This window comes from Xyrauchen texanus, chromosome 18 (genome assembly GCF_025860055.1).
Source record: "Xyrauchen texanus isolate HMW12.3.18 chromosome 18, RBS_HiC_50CHRs, whole genome shotgun sequence".
Classification (NCBI taxonomy): domain Eukaryota; kingdom Metazoa; phylum Chordata; class Actinopteri; order Cypriniformes; family Catostomidae; genus Xyrauchen; species Xyrauchen texanus.
The window spans coordinates 25,202,502-25,221,324 of record NC_068293.1 but is presented as its reverse complement, the minus strand read 5'-3'; positions in this window follow the sequence as shown (position 1 = coordinate 25,221,324).

Genomic DNA, 18,823 nt, shown 5'->3' with positions numbered 1-18,823 from the left:
ATACTGTGGATAGAAATTACAGGGAAAGTTACTGGTATGATAATTGTGGTTATATTATATTACTATTATATTTAGTGTATTGCTAATCAATATATTGTTACTTCCCAGGTGACAGCGGCTCACTTATAGAGCAGGTGAAGCAAGTTGGGACAATGTTGAAGACGTTTGCTCGCACTGGGCAATCAGGTACAACTTGCAAACAACACCTGTGGTTGTTGGTTTAATTCCCACTGGGGCCACCTGTACATGTAGTAGACCTAGATATAAATGTCAAAGTTTAGTAGTTGAAGGACCAGGACTGACTACTTTATTCTTTTATTCTGGAAACCCCTGTAGGTGCAGATCAGACCCTAATGCTGCGACGTCTTGGAGAGTTTGGCGATGTTGTGCGTAGCATGGACAACAAAATGGACGCTATGCTGCAACATTTCAGTGCCAATGTGTCTGTTGGAGAGTTATCCCTGCCAGGGGATCTGTTACTCCCCCCTAGACACCCAGGAAGATTTGGCGTTGCTTGACAACAGTTTGAGGCAGGATAAAGAGCTCCAGCAACTATTTGTAAGTGTGCCGATTTCCATAGGGTAATCTAAAAAGTAAAATTTGCATATTCTACAGTCTGAATCCACAGCCTGTCACATTTTAAATTTATGAGAAGCTTCAGAGAAATGTAATTTGTAACACGTTTTTTTTGTATTTTCAGCTTCGGTTTTTGGCAATCAAATGTGGGAGGGACCTAAAGACAACCGTGTGGTGAATGCTTCAGAGTATCTTCTCTAATCACCTTTCCATCAATACAACCTGGACTGGTGTAGGGGATAAAGCATGTTTTAGAGACATGTTCCTGAAGACCATTGTTCAAAGTAAGTTGGATATTTTTTTATATTTAAGTAGATGTGTATGACCTTATGCCATTCAAATGGAATGACAGATCTTTATTTTCTACAGGAGCCATCTGGAAGAACCCGGCAACCCAGGATGCCACTGATGAGGCGATCAAGGTTAATGTTACGCGTTACCTGAAAGGAGCATCTGAACGTGAAGGTGGAAAAAGGCGCCGCACAGCTTAGAGGGACCCACAGCCGACCCCTTAAACCTAGGCTGACTACTGACACCCCAGCATCACTGACAACTGGAACCCTTTCTTTATCCTGCAGTCAGTAACATCAAGACCCATAAAAAAGCCTGCTAAAAGTGTCAGACTACACTGTTCACTGTGGAAATTGCTCTTTTTTTTTTTTTTCCTCTCGTGACCCTGCTTTGAGGGAAGCTCCTTGGATGAATATGGGATGGTTTGTCCTTTTATACCTGTTATCCTGCACATTCTTTGATACCAAAGATCCCAATTATTTAATATACAATTTGCTGCTTATTTCATTGTTACAGTGCTTAACTATTCTATTTTTAAATATAGCTTGTACATCCTAGATTATACATCTAATACTTGATATCTGCACATTATCTGGTATAAAATATTCTACTTACCGTGACTTTAGTATTGGCTTATTTCATTCCGTCAGTGCTTTACGATTCTATTATAGTTTGTAAATCCTATTTCATACCTCTGATACTTGATATTGCACATTAACTAGTACCAAAAATTCTACTTTCATTCCGTCACAATGCTTAACTGTTATTCTATTGTTAAATATAGCTTGTAAATCCTTGTGCCACAGGTCAGCATTGCAGTTATAATGGTATATTCTACTCCAGAGCTTTACTCTAAATTATTACCACTTATCCTATTGTTAGAAATGACTTGTAAATATGATGTTATACCTCAATTTATTTGGTATCCTGCACTTTATTTGGTACCAAATATCCTCATTGCTTATGTTTACTGGTAATTATTTTCATCCCAGAGCTGACCTCTTTATATTATTAACAATTATTGTAAGTGTTACAATAGTGTTTTTTTTTTATTATTTTTTTTTTTTACCAAAATTTAATTGGAAACCTGCATGTTCTTTAGTGTGTGTGTATATATAATGTTTGTATTTTTCTGTTATTTATATTTCAGTGATCTGACATCTTGTTTCAATGACAGGTACTGTACTTTGAAATGTGGAATTAAAATGCCAAATGGAAATTTGTCTGGTTTGATCAATCATTATTCTTGATAAACTGCATGCTATAAATATTGAAAAAAAAAAAAAATAAATAAATAAATAAATATATATATATATATATATATATATATATATATATATATATAAGCGGGGCAGATCGCTCGAAAATAGCGTTTGCCATTCTGCCGCTTCTACTGCCTCCGGAGCACTGCCAGCGGCCTGCCGACTCATTGCTATCTGGGTTGTTCAGTGAAAGGACAGCAGTGCTCAAGTTCTTCTTCTCCACTACAAAACTCAATCTCTGGCTAGTAAAATCTGAGTATTTGCATGCTAGTGGCTACTAAAATACATATTTGACATTAAAATACATATCTTAGTTACAAAATGTGGTAGCATATGCAAGTGATATTATACACAGTCTACATGCATATTATAGAATGTGGATGTCACTACTGTAAATAACCAAACAGGATTAAACTTTCAAAGAGTAGTGACAACAATTTTTAGCTGAAGTGTGTACATGGCCTTAGACACTGCAGAATAAGATGTCTGTGTTTGTCTTTGGTAAGGACCATCTCCCAATGTGGCTAGAACATTCATCAGACTTTGGCTGCATGATAGGATGTCCAGGGACAGATGGCCAGCACGATTCTGCCCACAAGCCATGGGCATGATTGTGTCCAGCCTGTGGAGCGTGTTTGTGAGGTTTAATGGACTGACTAATCAGAGCGAGGAAAAAGCAGCATCAAAATTAGGCTCCACACACACACACATACCAAATGCTAATAAAAAAAAAAGAATAACACATAACATACAAAAATAACAACAATAAACACAAAAACAGTAAACACTAGATCAATAGCTTTAAGCCATTGAATCTGGCTTAAAGATGCCTGTGCTTTCAATGTACTGAAGTGTATTGTAATGTAATTCTACAAATTTTTTACCTGAGTAGAAGGAACCAAAGTCAGTAGATGTTCAATTTCACATGCATCTTCACATTCATCATATGACTGTGAAAATGTCAAAATAACAAATAGCTTGTCTTGCAAAACTGAAACCGTTTCACACTGCTCTCCCAGCTGCTTTGACAAATGTCGCCGAGCTGTCAGTGTAGCACAAGGCCACCATAACAAGCTGACAAAGCCCCATTTGAAAACCCACAGAAACACACACACATTTCTCAGATGCCAAGAAAACGTAATCTCAGATCCCTTGACACTGAGCGGTCCAAACTTCCAAAGAGAAAACATTTATAAATCCGCAGACAGAACAATAGTCAGTGCCAAAATTTCAGCAAGAAAACATACAGGTTCACAGTTTAACACACAGGGTTAACATAAGGGATAAAATGTTCCTTTAATTGAAATAAAATAGTTTGATGTCCTCAGAAAACATACTGTAACTTTTAGAAGTGGATCTTCCTGCTCATTCCAAAAAGCCCACCAATTGAAAGCTCCAAAAATATTTGGTTCCGGACTTCCGGAACTTGCTGACAACGGACCATGACAGCAAACATTTCTGTTTGGTGTTCACATGCACAGCCTGTCCAGTCATAGATTGGTAATAACGATTATTTGAGGCATTTTTCTTTTTTTTCTTTTTTTTTTCTTCATTGCAATGTTATTTTTAAGCCAAATCAAATAAAATGCTTCCAAAAAAAAATACAAAAATAACTGCCTCTCTGTGTAGAATGATGACTCTTTCCTGTCATAACAACAACAACAACAATATTAATAATTTTACTTTGCCTCATGTAATATTTTAAGTATCTTAAACTTAACAACAGACTCAAATGATGCATTATATTATAACATCAATTTAATTATTTCCACGATCAAATGCAATCATAACTGACTGTTAAAAAAAGGATCACAGTATGAAACCTTAAATGAATCAAACTTCAGTAAATGAAACTAATTATTCATTGTTCACTGTTTCAATACAAAAATTGTCTCTGGTTACTTGACTGTAACCCTTGTTCCCTGATAAAAGTGGAACGAGATGCTGCGCTGAATTAGCGCTTTGGGAACAACTTTAGGTGTGACCAGCTGTGAATATGTGTGCCGCTTTTATCAGGGAACAAGGGTTACAGTCAAGTAACCCGAGACGTTCCCTTTCAAAAAGCTACACTTATGATGCTGCGCTGAATTAGCGCTTTGGGAATGAGAATACCCACGCCTCCGCACCGTGGATTCCGGACCCCTTACGGTTGTGTAGTGTGCTCACAAGAGCGCGAGAGGTCTCAGACCTGAGCTTGTGATGTTGACTCAAGGACTTTAGAGCCCGAAGTGGCATGAACATCCAAACTATAAAATCGAATGAATGTGTGCGGAGAGGACCAGCCTGCCACATCACAAACATGCTGCAGAGGGACACCTCTAGCCAAGGCTTTAGAGGAGGCGACCCCTCTTGTAGAGTGAGCCCTGATACCTACTGGCGAAGCTTTACCGCACACCTCGTAGGCCAGGGCAATAGTGTCCCTCACCCAATGCGACATAGTCTGCTTGGTGGCGGCCGCCCCCCGTTGCGGCCCCCATGACAAACGAATAGTTGCCCTGACTTACGCCACTGCCTAGTGCGGTGGACATAAGTCTGAAGGGCACGGACTGGACAAAGTCTGTGAAGTCTTTCCTGCTCCGGCGTTGTAAATGACGGGGAGCAGAAGGCTTCGAGAGTGACCGGATGTAAGGTCGAGAAAGGCACCTTAGGAAGGTAGTCAGGATGAGGGTGCAAAATTGCATTAGCCATTCCTGGGGAAAAATCTAAGAAGGCTGGCAAGACAGACAGAGCCTACAGATTCCCAATTCTCTTTAGAGAGGTAATCGCCATAAGAAAAACATCTTGAGAGTCAGAAGTTTATCAGATGCTGACTCTAGAGGTTTGAAGAGGGTCTCAACCAGACCTTCAAGGACTATTGCTAAGTCCCATGAAGGGGTCCTGGTCCTAGCAATGGGCCTCAGTCGCATAGCTGTACGAATGAAGTGAGTGAGTAGAGGATGTCTCCCCAACGGCACCCCGTCAAACAAGGCGTGCCATGCCGAAATGGCGGCCACATAGACCCTGAGAGTGGCGGAGCATATGCCTGCTGACAATTTTCCTGCAGAATGTCCAGAACTGAAGCAATCAGGCAGTTAACTGGATCTGCATTATGTGCACTGCACCATCTTTCAAAGACACCCCATTTATTGGCATAGATTCTTCTGTTAGAGGGAGCTCTAGAACTTAAAATGGTCTCGATAACCTCAGGTGAAAACCCAGTGTCCCTCAGTTGGTACCCTTCAGGGGCCAAACGTGAAGGTTCCACAGCTCGGGCCGGGGATGAAATATTGTCCCCTGAGCCTGAGACAGAAGGTCCCTCCTCTCCGGAATCTCCCAAGGTGAGCCGACAAGGTGAGACATTATCTCCGAGAACTATACCCTGTTCGGCCACGCGGCAATATCAGTAAGAGGCAGGACCCTTGCTGGCGAACTCTGGCCAAGACTCCCGGGAGCAGAGAAACCGGGGGAAACGCATACAGACGTATTTTGGGCCATGTATGCGCCATCGCGTCCAGACCCAGGGGGGGCTGGGTGACACAGAGAGATATAGAGGGGACATTGCGCTGTCTGTTGAGAGGTGAAGAGGTCCACTTCTGCCATGTAAAATCTCACCCAGATTTGTTCCACTACCTCGGGGGGAGTTTCCACTCCCCGCTTGGAATTTTCTGTCTGGATTGTAAATCTGCTCCCATTCAGGCATCCAGAGTGTAGGGTTTCTTGGTTCAGGTTTGGGGAATGTACAATTAATATTAATGATTGTAATCAATGATTAATCATACGGTTTGAACCAGATAACAATACATTCTAAATTGCCCCAAAACAGGGGTTATATAGCCCAAAAGTCTGCTTCAGATATATATATAGATAATTAAACACAATGAATTATAATTAATTAGGAGTATACATCACATGCAGACAGGCTGTATTAATTTTCAGAACACCTTAATGGAATTAACCCGTACCGCAACCAACTAGTTCGTCCAGCAAACCACTTTGCTCGATACTATGGATCAATTCTCCAGAAGGTTTATTCTTAGTATAAGCTTACTTAATCAAAGCACGTTAACTTACTTTGATAATATCAGCTCGTAGCTTTAGATCGCACATTAAAGAGGCTTTGTTTTATGACCAACAAACACAGACAATCAAGCGTATAATTGGGTTTAATACAAGGAACTAGGATATATCACAAACTTAAACAAACATAGAACACATTGTACAACAAACATTTAACATAGAACAAACAAAGTAAAACAGTAAGGAAAAATAAAGAGATTACAGGGATAGCAAACTTGTTACAACAGTTAAACCTTAAGAGCCAGCAAGGGAATTACACACTTTAACGCATTTGAATTTAGATGGAATAATACTTGCAAAATGGACCTTTGTGTCGCTGAACAAGGCTGCGTGTGTGCGTGAATGTCCTCGTTGCGTCCGTGAGCTGGAGGATTTCTGTTGGTGCTCCCCGAGCGTGGATCGCTCACGGGAAGTTCAAAGCATCTTAAGAGTAATGGTTGAAACTGAGAGAGAGTCCTTTCACCCGGAGGATATCGGACTGCTCCAAAAACGTAGAGTGTTGAGCTTTGTCCGACGACAACAAAAAGACTGAGATAAACGCCAAATAAAACAAAAGACATGTCTGACGAGAGTAACACAAAAAGAAAAAGCAAGAGAGCTTGAAGAGAGATAGAAGAGAAGAGCACAAGCGAAGACAAAAGAGAGCGATTCCACACCAGATCCTGACTTTTAAGGTAGGGAGGTCACGCCTCCTTTGGGAGGAATGACCCAATGAGGCTCCTCAGTTTTGGCACGAGATGGTTCCCTTTGTCTTGTCAAGGCTAGTCATTTGCCTAATTTATGACAGGGTCCGGATGTGGTTTGAATCACTCAAAAGATGGTAAAACATAGCAGAATACATTTTAATGTAATATATATATATATATATATATATATATATATATATATATATTCAGCTAGGGCGAGTCGTAAGGTTTAATTTGATACCAAGAACCTTGTATTTGGTACACTTAAAAGTGACTCTTTATATAAGCCCTCAGAGTTTAACTACACAACTAAACAATCTTAACAGCAGAAATACCCAAGCATACGGGAATAAAACATATTTCCTTAAAAATAAGCCATTTCTTGGTTTTAAATGGTATGAACCATTGTGTGTGTATACATTTTCAGTGTGTAGATGGCGATATCACGAGTGTCTCTGGAGAGGCTCTTTTGGTTGTAAAAACGTCAAGAAGCATTCTAACTCCCAGACTCCAGAAGTATACTTTGGCTTTAAGAGTTATTTAAGAGTTTTTATTTTATTTTTTGGCATTCTTTGTGCATATCATCACCTACTAAGCAGGGAGGACACCTATCTTATCACTTCTAAAGACATTAACCACTGGAGTTGTATGGATTACTTTTATGCTTTAACAGTGTGACGAAGAGGAGGGCGTGGCCAGGCCGTGAGGACGCACTCCTGGAGTTGAATTATCAGGAGGGGGATTAAGACGAGCCGGAGCCACCAGTTCGAGAGAGGGAGAAAGAAACACACGGCTGCTGTGTGAGTGTGTATCTGTGTGTTTATGTTTCTTTAAGTTGATTTATGTCATTAAAGTTATGTTGATTGTTCTGCCAGTTCCCGCCTCCTCCTTGCCCATCTTGTGAACTCTGTTACATTGGTGCTGAAACCCAGAAAGGAGGAGGGATGCGCTGTCGTGGAGTCCTCGCCGCTGCCGTCTGCCAGGGGACGAATGTGTCGCTGCTCTCCGCTGGGAGTAGGAGAACCGCTGCCATCTGCCTGGAAGCAGAGGAGCCATTACCGTCCACCAGGGGTCGGAGGACTCACTGCCATCCGCCCGGGGAGAAGAGGATGTTGTCCGTCGGAGGGTGGAGGAGCAGCTGAGGACCAGGCAACAGCATGTCTGGGGACCGACGAGCGAGTTTTTCTTCTCTCCCTCTCCTTATCTCTCCCAGGGCTGCAGAGAGGCAGGGAAGACCTGATGACAGAATGGCAACACCACCCCAGGAAGAGAGGGGAATACGTCATGCCGGAGGTCCCCAGCTTGATTCAGGTGGGGAGGTTTGGCTGGGCCGTGAGGATGCACGCCCAATGCTGAATTTTCCTAATCAGCTGGGAGGGTATAAAGACAAGCCGGAGGCACCAATTCAAGAGAGAGAGAGACATGCGGTCAATGTGTGTGTCTGTGTGTTTGTTTCTTTAAGTTGATTTTGTCAACTTAAGTTTTGTCATTAAATTTATGTTTACTGTTCTGCCGGTTCCCACCTCCTCCTTGCCCATCTTGTGAACTCTGTTACAAACAGGTTTCTGAAGTGATTAAAGAAGTGATTGATGGCTTTCCAATATAAGGGCATAATAGACACACAACCGTGGCTGTACACCAAGCCACATACATCCATCTGATCTTTCAATGAATTCCAAATAGGCCTGTAAGAATTCAAGTAATTTTCAAAATGGATTTTTCTCCATAGACAATTTGCTTGGCTATAAGCATGTCAACCATAACTATGTAGGGGATTTAGCTAAACCAGAAGGACTTTGTGATTTATTAATTTGAACCATGTTATTTTGTTTTAAAATATATCAGATTATGAAATAAAGCATGAAGAACATTGAAGTGCTGTTCTACCATGACAACAAACAGGATGCAACAGTGTAATAAACAGAAACTTAAAGAAAAGGAAAAAATGAGAGTGTGTTTTTGTGAGAGAAAGGAGGAGATTTTTTTCTATATGCTCTGTGTCGTGTCTTGTCGCTGCACTTGACTGGAACAATATATCCTTCTACTCTAAAAATTCCCTATTTATATTCACTAAAAAACTTAAATATTTAATCTCTCAAAGGATGTCAATTGCTCGATTGATTCTCTGACATTATTTGTTGTATAGTAGCATTTTTGTTGTTGTTGTTAAATTAACAACATACCAGTGGTTTTGGAAGCTGATGTGTCCATTGATGTTGAGTTTACCTTAATTTTGAACACATTTATCTGAGCTTTTCTTTACTCACACGAGCAGATACTAATAATGAGGCCCTCAGAAGGCTGTATTATCTATTTCCCTAAAAAAGAGGGAAATAGTTAATACAAGCCTTACAAATTCCAATATGTGCATATAAAGAAATCTGCATTTCTGTGCATATAAAAAAACTTCTAGACTAGCCGTCACTCTTGGCAGCCCCAAATACCTCTGATCTTTGAGAAAATGCCAATGAGAATTTGCATGCCACTCCCCTGGACATATGGGTATAAAAGGAGCTGGCTGCAACCACTCATTTATGTTTTATGCTGAGGAGCCGAGACAGGTTCCCGGACATGCCAGCGGGTAGTACAGCATTGTGGCAAGAGGGACACAACGTCTCGATCCCTCCATAAGGGAATGGAGGTTACAACAGTAAACAAGACGTTTCCCTTCTGTCACTCACTTGACCTTTTGTCGATGTAGTGACACTAGGGGTCCTTATACAAAAATGCCACAACAGCTGAACTGTGTTACATGAACTGCCAATGCAGGTGCAAACAAGCTGCTGCATGCATAAAAGCAGATGCATCAGTCTGCACATAGCCTCCCCCAATGCCCCAAAAAATGTCATGTAGTTCCCCACATCCCTGAGGGGGGAAAGAGACACAAATAGCATGGGAGCTGGCCACGCCAGCCATGGCCTTTTCTCTTGATGTTTTTTCTCTCGACAGAGTATTACATTCGGCTGGGGCCATCTAATGCTATTATACGCGCTGTGGAAGGTGTTGCGGACACCGCTGAACTGGGGTGGGTGCCTGGCGAACTGAATCACGTAGCCGAGTCGGATGGTGGATTGCCACCACGAAGGGTTGGAAAGCGTTAGACATGCATCCAAGCTCTGAGCGAGGGGCACTAAGGGGACTATCATGTCTGACGTACCTGGGGCCTCAGGTCTTAAATGTGAAGCTAAAGCAATTTTTTTAATTGCTCTAGATAAGCATCTGTTAAATGCTTTAAATGTAAACGTGAAGAATGGCTTTAAACTGCCCATACATATTAGAAAGCCTGTCAATAATTAAAAGGAAAGACATCAAATAGTAAGCAGAATGCTGAGAAACTGTTTCCGCTGTCTTATATGCCTCCTTTTCATGGGGTACTGTAACTATTTTTGCAAAGTGTAACATATTGGTTAACCACTTGACAGAGCGCAAGCGCTACTGATGCTGTAAGAGTTAGCAACCTCCAACATACAAGCACCTTGACAGACAGAAATCAGACCAAGCACTGAGAACCTATGAATTCTGTTTGAATACATCAACATCTCTTGAAGGAAGTTTAGTTATGACCACATAAAAAAAATATTTTTTAGAAAGTCGGTGCTACTAATCTTAACAGAGCTAACATTATTTCCCCTTTTGTCACTCACTCGACATTGTGTCAATTACCCCTCTCTTGAGTGCCTCGGTTACCTCTTATCTTTGAGAAAAGGCCTGTGAGAATTGGCGAACAGAATTTGCATGCCCCTCCCCCAGACATACTGTTCAGCCAGATATTTTCTTCGGAGCCGAGCGGTTGTGTTTCAGCAAGCTGAGTAAAACCCACTGCTGTTCCACTCACCTCTAAAGGGCATACACTGTTGGAAATTCAGCGCATTTCAGCGGCTTTTCTCTTATTCTGCATGCCAGTGCAGACTACGCCCCTGAGCGCTTCAACAGCCCTCTAAAAGAGTATATATATATTTCTCTAAAAGTGTAAACACATTGACGTCGAATGTCTTTTTACATTAACGTGTCCCTTCCGTCTTTGTGTCATTACTGGATGCAGTCGTTACCTCTCCGCTTCTGACAGCCACGGGCACTGCCTCTCGTGTCTGGGCAGAGATCACACAGAGGCAGCATTTTCAGACGGCTCATGTTCTCACTGAGGGAACATGGCCATGACAACGTTGCGGTCACAGCTTTCCTTCTTGCAGGGAAAAGCCAGTCTAGCCTCACCCACGTTGCACCTTCTACCCATGGGTATAGGGTCCCCAAGAACCACCCATTCCCCAGCATGCTCATTTGCCCCGTCCAGTTCCAAGATGAGACCAGCTTTCCTTACGACCAGTCTCTTTTGGAGCCCCCAAGCTGGATGAGAGTTTCACCGCTGCATTGGAGAGCGTCTTTGCGACCTTCGGGTGTGCTGGCACAGTCTGAGGCAGACAGCGAGCTGTCCACTATGTTTACCCGGGCTGCCGCAAGTGTCGGGCTGGACTAGAACCCTCGGCAACTGACCACACCTTCCGGGCCACGAAGGTCACAGCGTGTGCACTCGGACAGGCAATAGCAACCCTCATGGTCCAGGAACGCCACCTGTGGCTGAATTTGCTCGAGATGCAGGACTCCGACAAGGCTCGATTTCTCAACTCCCCCATCTCCCAGATTAGCCTATTCGGCGACACCATTGAGGACTATGCCCAGCAGTTCTTGGTGGTGAAGAAAGAGACGGAGGCCAGACGGCGCCGCGGCTCAAGATCCCACATTCCGTCTGCTCGCCGAGGGCATCCCCCTGTGGCGGTGAAACCCCATGCAGCTCCGCCCCAGCCCGGGCCCAGCTCTGAGCCCCAGCATAGAGCTCTCCGCACGAAGCCGACGCCCCCGTCTCACGAACCACCTCCCGGACCCAGAAGGCTCCCAAGCGCTCCGGAGACTTGCAAACCCAGGGAAAGAGACGTCTGACAGAAATCTGGTATCCAGACCACTCCATCTGTCGATGGAGGGCCGGGTGGAGAATCTTTTGTTTCCTTTTCTTTGCTTGCCGCAACCCCAATGGGCTGCAGTATCCACATTGTCACAAAGGCAGCAGTTCCCTCACTCCCTGGGTCACTTAACCGGTGTGCACAGCCACCATTCTCACGGTGATCAGACACCGAACACTTGCAGACGGACCCCCATGAACACAAACCCTCTGCCTTCACATGCTCAACTGCACCACACTTGTACCTCAAACCAGTAGGCAGTGACGAGTCTAGAGGTTGTCTCTACAGAACCAGGCCGGGTATGCGGAGCAAGGTAAGTGCTTCTAGCTTCTCCTCAACACAACCACCTCGGGACGAAGCGAATGCTCCCCGATGTGATGTCGCATGCTCCCCCCGCCACAAAGCCTCACCTCCAGGTACGTCACACATGATCGTCCCGTTAGTGCCCCTCGCCCAGAGCTTGGACGCATGGCTTACGCTTTCCAACCCGTCGCGGTGGCTGGCCAGGACCATCTGACTCAGCTACGTGATTCAGTTCGCCAGGCACCCACCCTGTTTCAGCTGCATCTGCTTTACCTTGGTGCAGGGCAAAAATGCCTCCACTCTGCGTACTTCGATGACTGGCTAATATTAGCGCACTCTCAACAGTTGTTCTGTGCACACAGGGATCTGGTTCTCATGCACCTCAGCCCTTTAGGGCTTCGCATCAACTGGGAAAAGAGCAAGTTCTCCCCGGTTCAGAGCATCTCTTTTCTCGGCATGGAGTTAGACTCAGTCTCAATAACAGCGCGCCTCACAAGCCAGTGCATGCAATCGTTGCTGAACTGTCCGAATATGTTCAGACCAGGCACAGTGGTTCCACTGAAACAATTTCAGAGGCTCCTGGGGCATCCTCAGCGACGGTCACGCCACTCGGGTTGATGCATATGACACCGCTTCAGCACTGGCTTCAGACTCCAGTTCCGAGATGGACATGGCACCACGGCACATACCGTGTGGCCCTCTACAGGCAGGAGTCCCCCTACAGCAGGTGTTCAGATGCATCATAGTGACTACGGACACCTCCCAGTTGGGCTGGGGCACTGTGTGCAACAGGCATGCAGCTGCTGCCTCCTGGATGGGGCCCTGGCTGGATTGGCACATCAACTACCTAAAGTTGCTGGCTGTATTTCTTGCCCTACGCAGATTTCTGCCGTTGATCCGCGGCAAACACGTGTTGATTCACTCAGATAACTCAGCGACAGTAGCGTATATAAATCGCCAGAGAGCCGTTTGCTCTCATCACATGTCGCAAATCTCCAGCCATCTCCTCTGGAGTCAGCAGCGGCTGAGGTCGCTGCATGTCCCTCATATCCCTGGCAAGCCTAAACACCACAGTGGACATGACAGGTAATGCTCAGTGGAGAGTGAGGTGGTCCAGCTAATTTGGGCTCGGTTCGGCAGAGCAAAGGTAGATCTGTTTGCCTCCCGAGATTCCACCCACTGCCCGCTTTGGTACTCTCTGATAGAAGCCCCCCTTGGCACAGACACGCAGGCACCCTCTGCCATTTGTGCACAGAACTCTGGAATATCCACGTCTGGCCATTGGATGGGAGGCGGAAGATCTAAATGGTCTACCACCAGCCATCATAGACATGATCAATCAATCCAGAGCTCCATCTACCAGACAGATTTATGCTCTAAAGTGCCGCTTATTTGCAAATTGGTGTCCTTCCTGATCTGTAGATCCACAGAGGTGAGCAGTTGGGTCAGTGCTCTCCTGCAGGAGAAGCTGGAGGGGCAGCTGTCTTGGAAAGCAGAGAAAGTTCGCAGCCAGATTCCTCACAGTCACCGAGTTGCCTGTCCTGGAAAAGGTGCTCCACATGTTCTGATTGTTCCAATACCTCCTGTGATGTATTTTCTGCAGTACGGTCTCCCTGTCGGTGGACCCGCGTCTCCCTCCCCGGTCGCTGTGTTTGTTGAGCTCCTCGCCGTCGAGGCAGGACTTACCACCGCGCCAAATCCATATTTGGCTTGTGAGCCCATGTGATGTATTTGCCACATGTTAACCTCCCTTGCTGGGTAGGATGTGTTCTCTGCAGGGTCTTTTCCCCCTGAAAGAATAGGATTGGAAAAGAACGCCTTTCCCGAAGGATGTTATAGTGTTAGATGGCCCCAGCCGCATCTAACACTCTATGGAGAGAAAACATAGAAAGAGAAAAGACCGCAGCTGGCACGGACTGCTCCCATGTCTCTTCCCTCCCTCAGGGATGTGGGGAACAATATGATGTCTTCTGGGGCATTGGGGTTGGTTACGTGCAGTCTGATGCACCTGCTATTTTCACATGCAGCAGCTTGCTTGCACCTGTATCAGTAGTCCATGTAACATGGTTCAGTATTGTGGCGTTTTTATATAGGAACTCCTAGTGTCACTACATTGACACAACGTCGAGTAAGTGACAGAAGGGGAACATCTCGGTTACTGTCATAACCTCCGTTCCTTGATGGAGGGAATGAGACGTTGTGTCCCTCTTGCCACAACACTGCACTAAGCCGCTGAAATGGCCGGGACCCTACTCTCGGCTCCTCAGCTCAAAACCTCTCTGAACAGGTGCACGATTCCCTCCTTTTATACCCGTATGTCCGGGGGAGGGGCATGCAAATTCTGTTCACCAATTCTCATTGGCCTTTTCTCAAAGACAATAGTTAACTGAGGCTCTCAAGAGAGACCACTGGTGTCACTATATCGACACAATGTCTCATTCCCTCCAACAGGGAAAGGAGGTTACGACAGTAACCAAGACATTATGCTGCTGCAATAGTTGTTAAAAGATAAATAATTCACAACAATGTAGGGTCTCATTCTCATTTGAACAGCCCTGTGATTAATAAGCTATGGATAATGTACAGTCAGCCGGTCATAATCGCAAAATAAACCCTGAGAGAGTGATGTCAACCTGAAGGGGTATATTTTGGCATTATGACGGTCTGTACATTATCCATTTCTTATGCCACAACTTGCCAAGTAAGCAAATAAATAGACATTAAATATTGATTTTAATTACAGTTATTTAATATACCTGACGATGCACCTTTGACGCATCTATTTATAGCCCTGCTACAGCTGCATCCAATGATGTCAGAGGCTATATATTGCACACATATTCACAGCTGGTCACACCTAAAGTTGTTCCCAAAGCGCTAATTCAGCGCAGCATATCGTTTCGCTTTTATAAGGGAACAAGGGTTACAGTCAAGTAACCCGAGACCCAAGTAACGTGCCTAAATGATCAAAAACACTTTATGATTCCACAAATGACTGTCTTGATGAGTATTTAATGTAAACACAGTTGTTTATATCTAAAGTGAATTTAAACAGGGGACAAAAAGCATATTTGCATCAAAATGTGGACTTGAAGTGTACATGTAACCGAACTGAGCACTGTCTTGTAAGATATGTCATATAAAGGCTATTAAGTGTTATAATTTATAATTATGCTTAGCCTTTATAAAGATAGAAGAGTATCAACATTTGCAGAGCAATACTTCAGCAGAATATTCCACCAGTCACAAACTTCAGAAAACTGTGCATCATGCATTAGAATGAGAACACAACTATTGCTGGGCTTAAAAGATACAAGAACTAAATCAATGTTGAACATTGTATCTCAAAAGGAGGACATTGTGGCTCCCCATGTGCTGTTTAAAGAAATAATTCACACAAAATTGAAAATTCTCTTATCATTTACCCACCCTCATTTCATCTGTCAATTACTTTCTTTCTTCAGAACACAAATTAAGATTTGAGAAGAATATTTCAGCTCTGTAGGTCCATTCAATGTAAGTGAAGGGGTGCCAAATGTTGACGCTCCAAAAAGCACATAAAAGCGGCATAAATGTAAAACTCTAGTGGTTTAATCCATGACTTCAGAATTGATATGACATGCGTGGGTGAGAAACAGATCAATATTTAAGTCAATTTTTGCTAGAAATTCTTCTCTCTGCCCATTAGGTGGCGATATGCCTGAAGAATGTGAATCACCATAAACACAAGAAGAACATATGCAATTTAAAGTGGAGATTGACTGAGCAGGGAGGAGAATTAATAGTAAAAAATATTGATCTGTTTCTCACCACATCTATCATATTGCTTCTGAAGATGTGGATTTAACAACTAGAGGAAAGACCTTCTTTCTCAGGGACGGGGCACGCTCTGGCATCCGCACCCAGCCCTCTGGAACCCCCACGTCTGGCCCCTGGATGGGATGTGGAAGATCTAGCTGATCTACCACTTGCCCGTTGTAGACATGATCAACCAAGCCAGAGCCCCTTCTACCAGGCAACTTTACACCCTAAAGTGGTGCTTGTTCGCAAATTGGTGTTCTTTTAGGGCGAAGACCCACAAAGGTGTGCAGTCAGGTCAGTGCTCTCATTTCTGCAGGAGAGGTTGGAGGGGAAGCTGTCCCTATCCATCTTGATGGTGTATGCAGCTGCTATGGCAGCCCACCACAACACAGTAGACGGTTTGGGTAAGCACGACTTGATTATCAGGTTCCTAAGAGGCGCCCGGATGTTAAATCCCTCCCGGCCAAGCCTGTTCCCCTCGTGGGATCTCTCTGATGGATTGACCGGGTGGAACGCTTGCGCCTAGCGCCCTTTCCCTTGGTTTAGGTAAAACCGTGCGCTTTTTCTCCCAGGAGATCCCACTCACTCAGCTCCCTGGATGACTCCTCCTAGCCCTCTGGGTCTGCAATTCAAAGGAGGAATTCGCCGAACCAATCCACTGTGGGTACTCGGATCTACCCTGTACTGGAATAGGTGCTCCACAGGTCAGGGCTCCTACGTGGACTTCCCCCCTGTGTGTATTTTCCACGGTACGGTCCCCTTACGAGTGGACCCGCGTCTCCCTTGGGCAGTTCCCACTGCCCCCCGGTCACCATGTCTGCAGCAACTCCTCCCTCCGAAGAGGCGAGATCTACCTCCTCGCCACTTCCCACATGTGACCTAAAAGCCCATGTGGTGTGTGTCACCACTCTTACCTCCTCCTCTCTGGGCAGATGTGGTCTCTGCAGGGTCTTTTCCCCCTGAAAGAATAGGAAACTGGGTAAGACCCCCTTCCCAGATGCGTGTAAGGGCCCCAGCTGTTGACTCTATGCGAGAAACATAGAGATAAAAGGCCCGGCTAGGCTCGGACCAGGTTGGCAAGCGTCGCCTTGAATAAGGATTCCGACGACTTTATGGGGCATTGGGGAAAGGGTATGTGCAGTCTGATACAGCTGGTCATTTTGGCACGTCAAGTAACTGCCCGATCCTGTGTCAGTAGTACACGCACATGGCTCACCGCATGGTGTGATTTAAATTGGACCCCTAGTGTCACTTTCTTCGACACAACGTTGAAGTGAACGACAGACGGGGAACGTCTAGGTTACGGATGTAACCTCCATTCCCTGATGGAGGGAACGAGACGTTGTGTCCTCCCGGCCCCGTCGCTGAGGCGAGCCACTGTTGTGGCCAGACCATTTCCGGCTCCTCAGAAAAATCCTGAATGAAACAGATGTATTTCCCCGCCTTTATACCTCGTATGTCTGGGGGCAGGACATGCAAATTCTATCTACCAACTTCTTATTGGCCTTTTTTCATAGATCAGAGGTATATTCGGCACACAAGAGAGACCCCTAGTGTTCGACACAACGTCTCGTTCCCTCCATCAGGGAACGGAGGTTACATCTGTAACCTAGACGTTATCTTATTTCTGATGAAACATTATTTCACTAAATTCACTTTTTATTTATTGAATGCTCTAGTGGCATAGTGGGTGCATGTGTGACACAATGGCAGTTGGGGCAGTAGGATTGTTTGGGAGGCTTGTCTGGGAACAGTCTTTGATTTATTTTTGCTTTTTACAGTTCCATCTGGTGTGGCAACTGGTGCAGAAATTCACCTTTAAACTCACTTAGTGTTTTAGTAGGTATAATTTATATATATTTCTGAAAGACAAATGGCTGACATGACATTCATTAGTCTGAAATGGGCACAATGTGACATGTCTGATCAGAGCCATTTGAATAACCAAACATGCAACATTCCAATGAAATTTATAATTGCAAACTTGCCTGCAGCACTCAAAAGATAAACAAATGGATAATTATATGATAATGAAAGATCAACATTACATTCAGCTGTGCAGTTCTCAAGAGGCCAACGTCTTATAAATCAAACCCCTTTTTGCTCTTCCTCATGTCTGTTTTTAATGACCTTTCCCTCTTATCTCAATTTGATCTCTTTATCCTCAATCTCATACAACACTTCCAATCAATCCTAAAAGCTTTAAATCGGCTGGAGCTATATCAGTCCGGATCTGGGGGCCATCCGCCTATCATAATTAGAAGAATGGCTGACTGCAGTTCCATTGTACAGGATCTGATAAGAATGGGAAATCAGGGAAATGGATGAGCCACAGAGGTACTGTACCAAAGACCCTGTTGCATAGCTTCAATCTCAGGACAAAACATACTCTATTTCACCGGAAAAACCCATGTTTTATCAAAAGGATTTCCTGTAAAATAGAGATTTTCAGGTGGTGAAATAGAATAGTGGTGAAATAGAAGGTGATATCATTAGCATGAAATATATTTTCTCCTGATTAATCATGAACAATATTTCAGTTTCTAGTCAAAGGAATATTTCACCCCTAAATTAAAATTCTGCCATAATTTCCTCTAATGCAATTTTAAACCCTGCACTTTTATATTAATAAAAGGGAATGCTAAATGAAGATTTTCAAATTTTTTTGTGACTAAATGCTTAAATTTCAGTCTGTTTCTTGCACAAAGCTTTTATAAGGTTCTAAAAGACTAGGAAAATAGTGCACAAGTCATATGGACTGTTTTGGTTGGAACTTTTTTGGAGCTGGGCAGCCTCTGGTCCCCATCCACTTTCAATGTAAGAAAGAGATCAATTCAGACATTTTACTAAACCCCTTTGATGTTCAATGGAAATAAGAAAGCCATACAGGTTT